General features: G+C 31.3%; 1 protein-coding gene across 2 annotated transcripts in view; it reads left to right on the forward strand.

The window, feature by feature from the left end:
- The first annotated feature begins 4,296 nt into the window (after nt 1-4,296).
- Nucleotides 4,297-13,239, forward strand: part of LOC139523045 (putative tyrosinase-like protein tyr-1) — a 31,725-nt gene continuing 22,782 nt past the window's right edge. Inside the window, exon 1 of one of the 2 annotated variants that reach the window (XM_071316795.1) lies at nt 4,297-4,465. The gene's annotated coding sequence lies outside the window, so the exon portion shown is untranslated. Of the gene's footprint in view, nt 4,466-11,398; nt 11,516-13,239 lie in introns of those variants that run through there. The other variant, XM_071316796.1, reaches the window with a different exon arrangement.

Below are 13,239 nucleotides of genomic sequence, written 5' to 3' on the forward strand. Positions count from 1 at the left end.
GATGAAGATCTAATTATGATTTTGTTAGACTAAAGGCAATATCACATGCATGCACCTAATCGTCAAAAGTAGAATATTAAAAAGACATCCATCATTACTTTAACAAGAAGCACATACATGTACTAGTAATATGATTAAATACACAATTATGCCACGCTATGTATTTCATTCATACCGATACAAAAAATGGACAATTTGTCAAAATCCTTGATTTGCCACTGATATGAAATGAATGAAATAGTATGTCGTATATTACTTATAAAACAAACCATTCGTTAATATTCTTTTCAACTTCAAAGCAGATGCACATCAGTCTAAGCATTGTTGTTAAAAAGGGAAATAAAAACAAAACTTCAGGTAAAATTTCAACACATGACTCATTATAATATCTTATCATGTGATTAAATAGTAAAAATATAATTACAATCTGTGACATAAATCTATTAAAAGTACAAAAAACACCAAGAACAAGGCGAGAAAAATTTATATTGTCTGATCCTGTCTGGATATAGGTAGTACATGGATTTACATCTATTTACCTTAAATCAAAATTGTGTCATTCAAATCATCAAACGCACCTTTTAATTGACATGGTTGACAAAATGACACTTTTGGAGCAAATTATGATGGCGAGAAGAATGATTTCTGACAGACAATATAACTAGAGGCTTATTTTCTACACATTCACAGCTAACACAAATTTATTAAACAGGTAGCCCTTTATTAATCTTTAACGCAGAACATAGAAAAAATATTTAGCTACATATAGGGTATAACTTAATAAATGTGTAAACTATTTGATTGCGTATGGAAATTTTCTTCACATTCGGTTGTGTATTGGTTCTGTAGAATGTCTTGCAATACAACAGACATAATTTAGATACAGAAATATCGACAAAAAATTAGATTTTATGATTTCGTAAAAAAAAATGAAAAATACACTATAAATGATACGCAAAAAAATTTAAATAAACGCTAGAACCAATATAATATGCGTATATGACTTGTACTCATTAATACTGGAAAATAGATTATTTTTAAGAAAAAAATGGTATCAATTTTAAATCTAGACATATATATATTCATAATTTAACAAAACACTTTATCATAATTTTGTCACAAGTTGTTGAATTGTCATAATAAGTAATTCTAAACTAAGTACATTTAAAAACATGACGTGTAAGAAAGCACGCAAATTTATCTCGGTTTCAGAAACATTGTACTAAGTTCATTCATCACATGCTTATTCGTAATTTTTTACCCAAAACTTTTTGAGACACCCTTTTCTTTAATTTTTGTCCTATTTTCACATTTCCTGAGCAGTGTGAGAAAACTATTTATCATCACAAATGAAAAATCTGTTCTCCGCAAATAATTGGTCGAAATTTAATTATGACGTTTAATAGGTTTTCTTGATTTCTTCTGAATGTCCTATTATGACGTCCTGAAAAAGGGCGACTTTGCCTGATCACGTCACACAAAAAGAACACAACTGTCTGCAAATGTTTGAAATGAAGGGTAAGAAACACGAGAAAGCATTTCCACCACTATAACTCGTGTATTACGACATTTCTCCACCCATAAAAGTTAAATTTTAATATTTAAAAAGCTTGGCAAGCCTTGAGCTTTAAATTTTTAATTTTAACTGTCTCGAGTGTAGAAATGTCGTGGCACACTTGCTACAGTGATGGAATCTATATTTTGAGCGGGGAACATACTATATTGCATCGAACGTGAAACGACATTTCTCCTCGCGTGATTTTTTTTTTTTTTTTTTTTTTTTTATCTAAAACGCAAAATAAAATGTAGCTATGAAGAGCAGAGAAACATCGTTTCTCACGAAAAATGGTGGTGGAATCCGTTGCTCATTTGATTTTTCACAATGTGAATGACGTCACTGTTGCGAAATTAGAAGAAAGCGAGAATAACGGACAACACACACAACATATTTTGAAAGACTTCAATCAGCCATATTTCAGAAAATATAAGAGATGAATGAATTTGTTATTAATCTGATTTTAATTTGTAGTTCAGCACTAATGCTGCATGCAAAATTTAACAATAACCCATGACAAAATAATTTAATTTTGGATGTAACGCGTCTTCTGATTGGCTGACGTTTAGTTGGTTTATCAGTTCATAGACATAATTTTGTCATGTGACGGTGACGTTATCAACGTGTTTTCACGGTTTACTCCAATTTTAAATGGAATTTATGATTAAATTATAAGAAATGAGTGTCATATGTTTTTCTGTCTATTCGAAATAACATAAAACATGTGGTGCACACTTTAAAATAACCTGTTCCTCGGGTTTTTCAGTGTGCTCCACATTTTTTATGTTATTTCTTCATAGACAGACAAAATATTACAGCCATTCCTTAAATGAATAAAGGATCGATATACAACTGTCACCATGTTGTTGACACAAAAACTTATCATTAAACGATGATGATGAGGATGAGGATTGCACGAGAGAAATATATATGTGGTAGACAGTCTGTTATTTTATTTTTTTGTATCATGTATGAATTAACAAGTGTGCACTGATATGTGTCTCATGCTTTACTGATCTTGATTGAAGGTTTAACTACAAGTATCACAAACTCTAAACTAGCACTGATCCATTTTAAATGAAATGAAGGTCTAATGAACCCTACCAAACAGACTACCTCATGCAATCATTCAATACACGGAATGTGTGTATATCCATTCATTATAGCATATAAGAAACATATATGACGATGAAACATAATCATTAAACAATAAACCACGAAAAAGAGGTCAAGCTCAGATGAAATCTGCAAGACAGCATGTCACAAAATATAAATGACCCATTGATTAAAGTATATATTAATCTGAAAAACCATGAAAACTAACATTAGAAATGAACCATGAAATCAAATCAAAGTTAGATGACACCTTCAAGTCAGCCATGCACACCTTACAATAATTCCTTATAGTACCTAAGATATGGACCCCTTGACCTCGAAAATATGACCTTGACCACTAATCCATCAAATGAGATGGAGGTCAGTTGAACTGTGTCGGAGGGATATGAAGACATCAAAAGGACCTCATATACCAAATATAGTTATCATATAATAACTCATATATACATATATTGTTCAAAGCTTTATATTTCAGAAGGCCTGGATGCTTTATACGTATTCAGATATATTATGTCTCGAAGCTTCCGATTGTCAAATATCCATTGTCCTTGACCCCATTTTCCTGTTTTAGTGACGCGTAAACAAATATGTAGTCTGTTATCATGCAAAATAATGTCTTTATGACTTTTGAACAACGGTATACTACTGTTGCCTTTATATATAGTGATTATTTTGCATGACAAAAGACTAAAAATTTAAACCAGTAAAATGAGGTCCAGGACAATTGACACATTACAGTCGGAAACTTCGTAACATGAGATATCTAAATACGAGGTTAAAAGCATCCAGGCCTTCTGAAATATAAAGCTTTAAACAAATAGTTAACATCGCCGCTCCGGTTGGTACTCCCTATGTATCGTATTATATGACTTTCATTTATTCATAAAATTTCCATTAAAAGCACATTCATCTTAATATCCTTTTAAATTGATGGAATTCTTCTGACCATTTATAAAGTTTTAATTTATTGAATGCACAAATCATAACAAAAAGTATAGAAAAGGATCCGTCGGACAACCTTGTAGTATTCCATGATTCGTAAATAATTCCTCATTTATAGATCTCATCTCTACAATTCAGGGATTTGTTGCTGCAATAACTAGATAACTTTTATAAAAAATAAAAACAACACTGTATATTTAAATTGCATGCGTTCGACGAGTTTTCATAGATTTAGGAACGATCAAAATTGAATATTTGAAAGCCAAAGATTTATTAAAGGGATCAATATTTTTTGGTTAAAATGATAATATTTTTGCACACTCCTGAAAAGTGAAATAAAAGTTAGATGACCAGTGAATATATCCATTTTGTTGTTGCAAGCAGTTGTAATTTCCTACGTCTTAACTATAACATGGAGAAAATAATTGTCATGCTCGTGTATTTCTAGTAACACATATTTGAATAAATAATAGTTACATTCAGATTTCCTTCCGTTGATCAACCCCTTTACCAGACTTATTCAAATATTGTGGTTACACATTTTTATCTGATCAGTGTTTCCCTCTAAAACTAAATACCATACTACTATTATAGTTGTTTGAGAAAGGTAATTTTAGCGTTGACATTCATGTTTATGCATGTAAATAAATCTTGTCCACGGTCTCTACCTTTGACAAGAGTGATGATAGATTAGTTCTTTGTCACAGGTGAGCGCCTGCAACAGTCTTGGTCGATTGTCCCGGTAGAGTGTAGGCATAATGCAATAAGTAGAATTTTTACTTTAAAAAATTCCAAAATACATGGTTTAAAAACAGTTTCAGGAACTTAATTAGTGGAGTTACTGTTTATTAGGTAAGTGTGAATTAGAATAATATATGAAGTATAACATCTTCATAATTACATATTACTAGTTGCGTCCCCTGGATAAGTGTATGGGTTTAAAGAAGAGGAATATTTGTCTGGATACACAAAACAGAATAAATAAGATAAAACGGAATAAATTCATGCATACAAAATGATCATTGTTAAAATAATTTTAAGCAGATATAATTTCCATAAATTTCAGCAGTTTTAGAAATGAAAGTGATATTTTTCATTATGTTCAATATATATTCTAGAACATAACTTTTACATTTTTATGTATCAATTGTATACAAATCAATAGTTTAATTTGAGGTTAAGATAGAAGTATAATAATAGCACTGTGATTTAAAAAAAATCGTGTGTCAATTTAGCATGTGGGAAGCCATAAAAGTAGAAATTATTTTTATTTCTATAGCATATAATTTTATTTATACTTTGGTCAATATTTTGATAGTCTATTGTTTATGTATTGTTTGTATCAACATATTTATATATTGCGGACAAACACATGCATGAGATAAGTACCTCAATAATATCCGAAACAAACAAAAACTTATATACAGATGTATTGTATTTTAAATTGATGGAAATCAAATTGTAAGGAAAAGACTATACAGATTTGTTATCATTATAATATAATTCATCTTATTGAATTAATGCATCTTTCATAGTTGACTACGTGATATGTTAGACTGCATATGTAAATGTTAAACACATAACCACAATAAGTCATTGAAAACCATAAAATCACTTAATGATTTTATTATCTGTTAAATGAATATATAGTCTACAATTTTGACATTGACAATTTAACATGGTAAGCTGTATCGATATTAGTCATTGGTATAGAGTTTAGATCTATAAAAAGTTTTGTTTAACATGAAGGTCGGCTTGTTTTCGAGACCTAACATTAAACATGATTTTAAAGTAGAATACAACAACAGTATTCTGCCGTACAATATTTTAAGCCTAAAACGAGTTCATTTACCAGAAAAGACACAGTTTGATCGCCGGTTTCTACTGGTTTCATATACATTGAGGCATTCATACATATTTGTCGGGTTGTTGTCTTTATGAAACATTCCCCATTTCCGTTCCCAATTATAGTGTATATGTATTTCGTAAATTTTTTTAGTGCATCTGTTATTTGAAAATGAAAAAAAAAAACATTATGTTTAACACATGTAGCAAATCTTGACCCTCTGCCCATCGGAGGGAAAGTTAATATTAACATAATTCCAATTACGAAATAGGCCAGGCCCATATGCATAAAGCTACGTAAGTTCATATTTGTTCCGAACGGACGGATTTTTCTGCATGTCCTACGATAAATTAGTACTACGATTGGATATCTTAACTTAGTAGCTTTAGTATACGTGCTCATATAACTCGAAACTTTAGAAAATCCAACAGAATTGTGTCTTCTGTTTTTTTCCTACTTTTTCGATGGAGAATCTTTTATATTTATTGCAACTTTATTATTTTAATTCTAAACAAACCATGTACATTTAAATAGTATTAATTTAGGCAAAAATAAAATTTTTAAAACACCTTCGCAAATAAAAGGTAGGGGATATCAAATTAAAATCTATTTTTATTTTGCTGATTATCTAGAAAAGAAAGACAATTATTATAGTGCAATATGAACAAGAAATATGCATGTCATTTGTATATCCTTAGGGATAATGTCCACGGTGGTTTGTTAACAATAAGACATTTGTTGCACATGTAATACAGATATGTAAACTTGTCATTCTCTGGTATCAATCAATACAAAATACACATGTGTAAAACTGCCTTTTGTGCTTGTTTAAATTTTTTTATTTTAGTTTGTCACGTAGGTCATAAATAACCCACAAAACAAATCGAATTAACACCTTAAGGACGTAATTAGAATTTTCTGGTTTGAAAATAAAAATACCTCTATTTTTTACACTTTGTCATTAACGATAATTCTATGAACTCCCATCATCACCAATATACCAAAAGGAGAGTACAAAAACAAGTCGGATAATAGGGTAGCACAATTAGTACCCATTGGAATATTGAATGTCTGTTGAAATATCAGTCCACCAAAATCAACAAATAAATTGTCGATAAAAAACTAATATCATCTTGATACAGTTGAGACTGGGTTGTATCTGGTGGTGGGTATTTCAAAATACACATGTTGTGCACGCTTATATTAGCGTTTGTGTTTGTTCATTTGCGGATCCAAGGGGGAGGGGGTGTTCCGAGGGGTTAGAACCCCGTTTTTTTTGGTCGATCAATGCATTTGAATGGGGATATGAAGTTGGAACACACACACACCCTTTTATCCTGGGTTAGGACTCCCCCCCCCCCCCCTTTTGAATGGCTGGATCCACCCCAGTTGTTTTCTACTGGTCGATGCTGTTATACTACTTGTCCCCGATTATTAATCAGTGATTATTTACTAACATGATGATAAATAAAATTCCTTATTTCAATCCTCTGTATATCAATTTAAAAGTTATTCAGAATTCTCTTAACACTATTGACCTTGTTCGGGAACTATTTAGTCAGGCCCTGTCGTTGAGCTCTTAGAGTATTCATGTATGCATACAATCATTGCTTTAAATGTTGAGGGTTGAGTGTTCCTACTGGAGGCAATTCGAGACCATTTTGGACGCACCTTATTTCACAAGTGTATTTTTTTATTTCATATTACATAATTTTAATTTTCATCTTACAAAAATAACCGATATTTCTCTCAATGTTATAGAGACTTTTTGAACGAAGCTACGAATTACATTTACAAATTTGTTTCAATTTCTTCTGATTTTGGGATTGATACCATTTCATTGTTTATAATCTAATGTCTGACTTTTTTGTTCTTCATTTTTCTTTTTCGTCGTTTTGTACTTGTTTCAGCTGATAGCGGTAGATGCTTTCGACGTGGACATATCGGCGACAATATTATGTTCCTTTTTTCTGATAGATTAAATGCTTTCGAATAAAAAAAACATGTTTGAGATATTTGGAAAGATTACAAAATACATGTAGCAAACTTAAACAAATCTTCTCGCATAGTCGATCAAAACCTAATTAAACAAATGACCCAAACTGAAAGCTTACGGTATGTGCTTGGCTTATTAGTTATTTCTTTGTATTTTTCTTTATTTTAACTTTCTATTAACTGATCTTTAACATTGCATTCATTAACGTAACATCAGTCTACAATGACGTGGAAGAGACTCAAGTTCAGAGGTCATATAAACATTATGATCTGATATCCCTGATAACAGGAACAACTACATTTACATGCCAAACATATGTAAGTTGTCGTGTAAAGAATACTTGATCATATTGAAATATATTGCCTTGTTAATAAGCAAAAATCAAACAGCACTTCTCAAGAAGACCGTTTATAACAATTATATTATTAGTTGCAAGATATGTAGCTTTTGTGCTTAACGTTAATGAACTTCCTACAAATGTACATACATGTCAAAATATTAACACCGCCAAACCCCCCGCCCCCCCCCCCCCCCCCCACCCCCCCCCCCCAAACCGTATATACTGAAACTGACTTGTAAAAACTCTGTTTAAATTTATAAAAAAAAAAAAGAAGTTTTAAGACATTATTTTAATGCACATTCGAAAGTGGATGGTACACAAGTAATGATTAATAGTTTTTAAATTTATCATTTTGTCTTTCTCGTTTTGAAATAATAAACGCATACAAAAGATTGTATACTTTAAAAGTTTCAGGCTTATTTTTTATTTCCATGTTATGTTTACATGAAAAGATTTGAAGATGTATATGTAAGATTAACATGTGTTTTCTGATTTATGTCACAAATTAAAAGTCACTTGATGTTTTATGTAAACCATAAATTGTATCTGCACTAAGAAAAGTACGTTTTTCTCCTAAATTTGGCAAGAAAAAAAATGTTTCTGTAATTAGTAAGGTACGTTTTTCTTCTAAACTAGGCAAGAAAATGTTTCTGCACTAAAAAAAGTACGTTTTCTTCTTAACTAGGCAAGAAAAATGTTTCTGCATTAAGTAAAGAACGTTTTTCTCCTCAACTAGGCAACACAGATTGTTTCTGCACTAAGTAAAGAACGTTTTTCTCCTCGACTAGGCAACACAGATTGTTTCTGCACTAAGTAAAGAACGTTTTTCTCTTCAACTAGGCAACACAGATTGTTTCTGCACTAAGTAAAGAACGTTTTTCTCCTCAACTAGGCAACACAGATTGTTTCTGCACTAAGTAAAGAACGTTTTTCTCCTCATCTAGGCAACACAGATTGTTTCTGCACTAAGTAAAGAACGTTTCTCTGCTAAACTAGGCAACACAGATTGTTTCTGCACTAAGTAAAGAACGTTTCTCTGCTAAACTAGGAAAGTAAATCGTTTCTTCAATAAGTAACGCACATTTATCTGCTACACTAGGCAAGAAAAACCTGTTCCTACAATAATAAAAGACATTTCTTTGCTATCTTGACAATAAGAGATGTTTTTTCACTAAGAAAAGAACGTGTGTCTCCTAAACTAGGAAGGGAAAACCATTTTGCACTAAATAAATAACGTTTACTCCTAAACTAGGCAACAAAAATGTGTCTGTTCTAAGTAAAGAACGTTTTTCTCCTAAACTAGGCAGGAATATAAATTTCTGCACTAAGTAAACGTTTTTTCTCCTAAACTAGGCGACATAAATTGTTTCTGCATTTAGTAAAGGACGTTTTTCTCCAAAACTAGGCAGGGGAAAAAATTCTGCACTAAGTAAAGGACGTTTTTTCTCCTAAACTAGGTAGGGAAAACAATTGCTGCACCAAGTAAATTACGTTTTTCTCCTAAACAAGACAACAAAATTGTTTCTGCACTAAAAATAGGGCATTGTTTTGCTAAACTTGGCAACATGACTTTTTTCTGCACTAAGAAAAGAACATTTAATTGCTTAAGTACAAAACAAATATGAAGGCAATGTTAATTGTTTTTGCACTATAAATTAGAGGACATTTTCCTTACAAAACTATGATACAAAACGATTGCTGTAATTCATTGTCAGCACTCAGTTTGGTGGGAATCGTCCATCAGTACATCTTGGATATTTAATGCATGTTTTTCCTAAAACAATATTATAATACATGTATCGTTTATATATTCTTTTTATCGTTGTTTCTATTTTTACTCATTGACGAATATCTCACACTTTCATCTGTTCCTTTTCATATTTATTCATAGGAATTTTGAATAATCTTTAACATTCAATTTCTAATTAGTTTTCCTGTCCAAAATCAGGAAGGGTCATCTGTACTTTAGCTTTAAATATGTCCAAGGCTCACTGCTAGTATCCACGTGGATCAAAGATTACGACAGGATCATAGGCTATAGGGATATTTATGTTTACAAAAAAAATCACACTTCATAAGTATAGTACGGTCGAGCTTTTCTTGATTCTGATTAACTTTCATCGGGAGTGATCAAAAACATTGAAATTTTCGAATGGCAAAATAGATTTAAAGATATGTATATATGAGCAAAAGGGATATAAAATTACAGCCACAGTCATACATGTCAACTTAGACTAAAGCCACAGTCATATAGGGTCAACTTAGACTAAAGCCACAGTCATATATGGTCAACTTAGACTAAAGCCAGTCATACATGTCAACTTAGACTAAAGGAATTGGTTAAAGCCACAGTCATATATGTCAACTTAGACTAAAGGAATTGGTTAAAGCCACAGTCATACATGTCAACTTAGACTAAAGGAATTGGTTAAAGCCACAGTCATATATGTCAACTTAGACTAAAGCCAGTCATACATGTCAACTTAGTCTAAAGGAATTGGTTAAAGCCACAGTCATATATGGTCAACTTAGACTAAAGCCAGTCATACATGTCAACTTAGACTAAAGGAATTGGTTAAAGCCACAGTCATATATGTCAACTTAGACTAAAGGAATTGGTTAAAGCCACAGTCATACATGTCAACTTAGACTAAAGGAATTGGTTAAAGCCACAGTCATATATGTCAACTTAGACTAAAGGAATTGGAACATTATTTTCTTCAGAATATCCGTCTGATCTGTAAAGCTGTGTAATATTGTCCCATTTAGGCTGAGTCGGGATTCGAATGGAAGGGGGTTCATGTGGGTAAAATGAGACTCACCCCCTGTCGACGCACTCGGTCTCGCTCTCATTTGGATTCCATTCTATTTCCTCTGGATTTTTTATCTTGATTTTTACATTCAAAATGGATTAACGAGATTTGAAAATTGTTTAATTCGTCTTTTTACTATTAATGTCTTATTATATATAGCAAACTTATTGGAAGTTTGAAAACGGGAAAATTTTGAAACAATAATGACTGCTTATTGCCATTGGTATTTTTCTTAAAACTTCCCGTTCTTCTTTCTATTATTCCTTAAAAAAAATATAAAAAAGTACATTTTCTTTTTTCTTTTCTTTTTTATTTTTGGGGATGGGTGTCGGGGTTGTGTAAATAACCAGACAATGTACTCTAAAGTTTATAGTGTTACATGTAGCTATAGTTGGTGATTTATAGGGCGTAGATCTTTGTTATAATCGAAAAGAGACTTGGTTTACTATTGAAAGGTCAAAGATAGTTTTGATTTTATCATATCCTGATATATACAAGGTGGTAATTAATTAGCAAATCGTAATTGTACTGGACAACCAGGTACAAAACGTGAGGAGAAAATAGGGGAAATGTCAAAACATTATATTTGATATCTAATTCGTGAGGAGAAAATAGGGGGAATTGTCAAAACACTAAACTTGATATCTAATTCGTGAGAAGAAAATAGGGGGAAATGTCAAAACATTATATTATCTAATTAGACAATAAAAACTGTTCAACTGAAAAACACTTCTTATAAAGATGAAGAAATATGTAATTGTTTGCTTGCTTTTTTTGATTGATCTTGTCTCCTTTTGGTTTTTACACCACGGAAATGCATACATCATTACAATTTAACATGTAATTTAGGTTTCTAAAAGCATGAAATTAAACATCTGACCTGCTATTTCTTCGAGGAATATAAGAGGTAGGAACATTTTTAATCTTTTATTTGTATATTTTAAATATCACATATCGCTCTCAGTATATGAATCTGTTTTACAAACCAACATAGAGAACACAACTTTTTTTATAATCTGTACGAATTTATGAAACTTTGTACGAATTAGAGCTTGACACATATTGTTTAGACATTTGTGTCCTGTTGAAGTGTATATTTGTTAGTTGCACTCTAGACGTGTTTTTGTTCATTATTATGTTGGGTTGCTGTCTCATTGACGTTTACACTATATCTCCATTATATTCATAAACAATAACTCTCTTACTTTAATTTCGTTAAAATAAATATTTCACAAATCACAAGTTGCTATGACTTATTTTAAATCAAGACGAATTAAAGGGAGAATGTACATTTTGCATCGTTTATGGTCTTACAGCATTTTATTTTCTACCGTTTACATTCGTTTGTCTTTTATTTTTATTGCGTTTGGCTCAATAGGCATAAAGCAGTAATAGAACTGAAAAATAATCAATAAAACCAACTAATGAACAATTCAAAGAAAAAGAAAATAAAGAAGAAGCAGTCAAACAAATTATACGTTTATATAGATAAAATCGTTACCCATAAAGTTTCAATAACAGAGATCTGAAATGCATGTCATTTTCACCTTTGAACTATTTAGATTCAAACAAAATTTCACTATAAGATGGATATTTATAAGGAATATGTCGGTATGATGTTGGTACCATAGAATACAGTCGTATTCATAGACTTACGATAAACATCATACATATATTTTCAAACATTTGGATCGAATTTTAAAGGAAAAAACGCGGGAAAAATTATTATGAATTAATTTTATTTTGACATTTAAAAAAACAACTTTTTCCTTCATCAGTTATAATGAGATGATCTTCTTTCGCTTTGTGCAATTATTCCAACAAAAATAACATACGCATGCTAAAAGAACAATGTATATTGAAAGATACAGGATAATACAATAAACATTTCTATTAGAGTGCTCCCTATGGAATCGATAACAATCTTTTAAAAGTAAAATTTTTCGATTTTAACACGGGAAATACACTATACGCGAAAATTTCAATTTTAACTCAACCATTGATAAACAATGCAACCCTGAGTAAAATCCCAAGTAATCTAATGCTTTTATGAATTGTTCCATACAAAAATAGGTTAAGGACTTAAATATAATACTTTTTAATACATTCTAATTTATGGTTATGGTATCAGTTTTTCTCCTTTCTTACGATGGATGATAGATGATTCGAACTGACACAGATGTATAACGCATGATTATGTATAAATTATGCACCATAATAGATGTGATTATGGCATGTTATTTATTAGTTATGCAATGGTTGAACGAATTGGCGGTTTCAACCATCTAAAATGCAACACGAGCTGGTTAAAACCAGATGGGAAAGCGTTCACATGGTGTCGATATGGTGGAAATCGCATTGTGCAATGATGAATTAGCGGTTTCAAACATCAAAAGTGTAGCATGGCCTTGTTAAAACTAAGAAAAGCGTTTGAATGGTGTAGATCTGGGGTTGAAGTCATAAAACTTTGCTGAGTGCTTGGAGCACAAAAATCATGCTCGAAACATGAAATCCAACATTTTGATTGGTTGACTTTCGAGTAAGAATACAAAAAACTAACTCGAAAGTTTTATGACCGCAAGGCTTGGTGTGGAATCGCATTGTGAATTGATAAAATAACGGTTTCAACCA

Source organism: Mytilus edulis, chromosome 5, assembly GCF_963676685.1.
Source record: "Mytilus edulis chromosome 5, xbMytEdul2.2, whole genome shotgun sequence".
Lineage (NCBI taxonomy): Eukaryota > Metazoa > Mollusca > Bivalvia > Mytilida > Mytilidae > Mytilus > Mytilus edulis.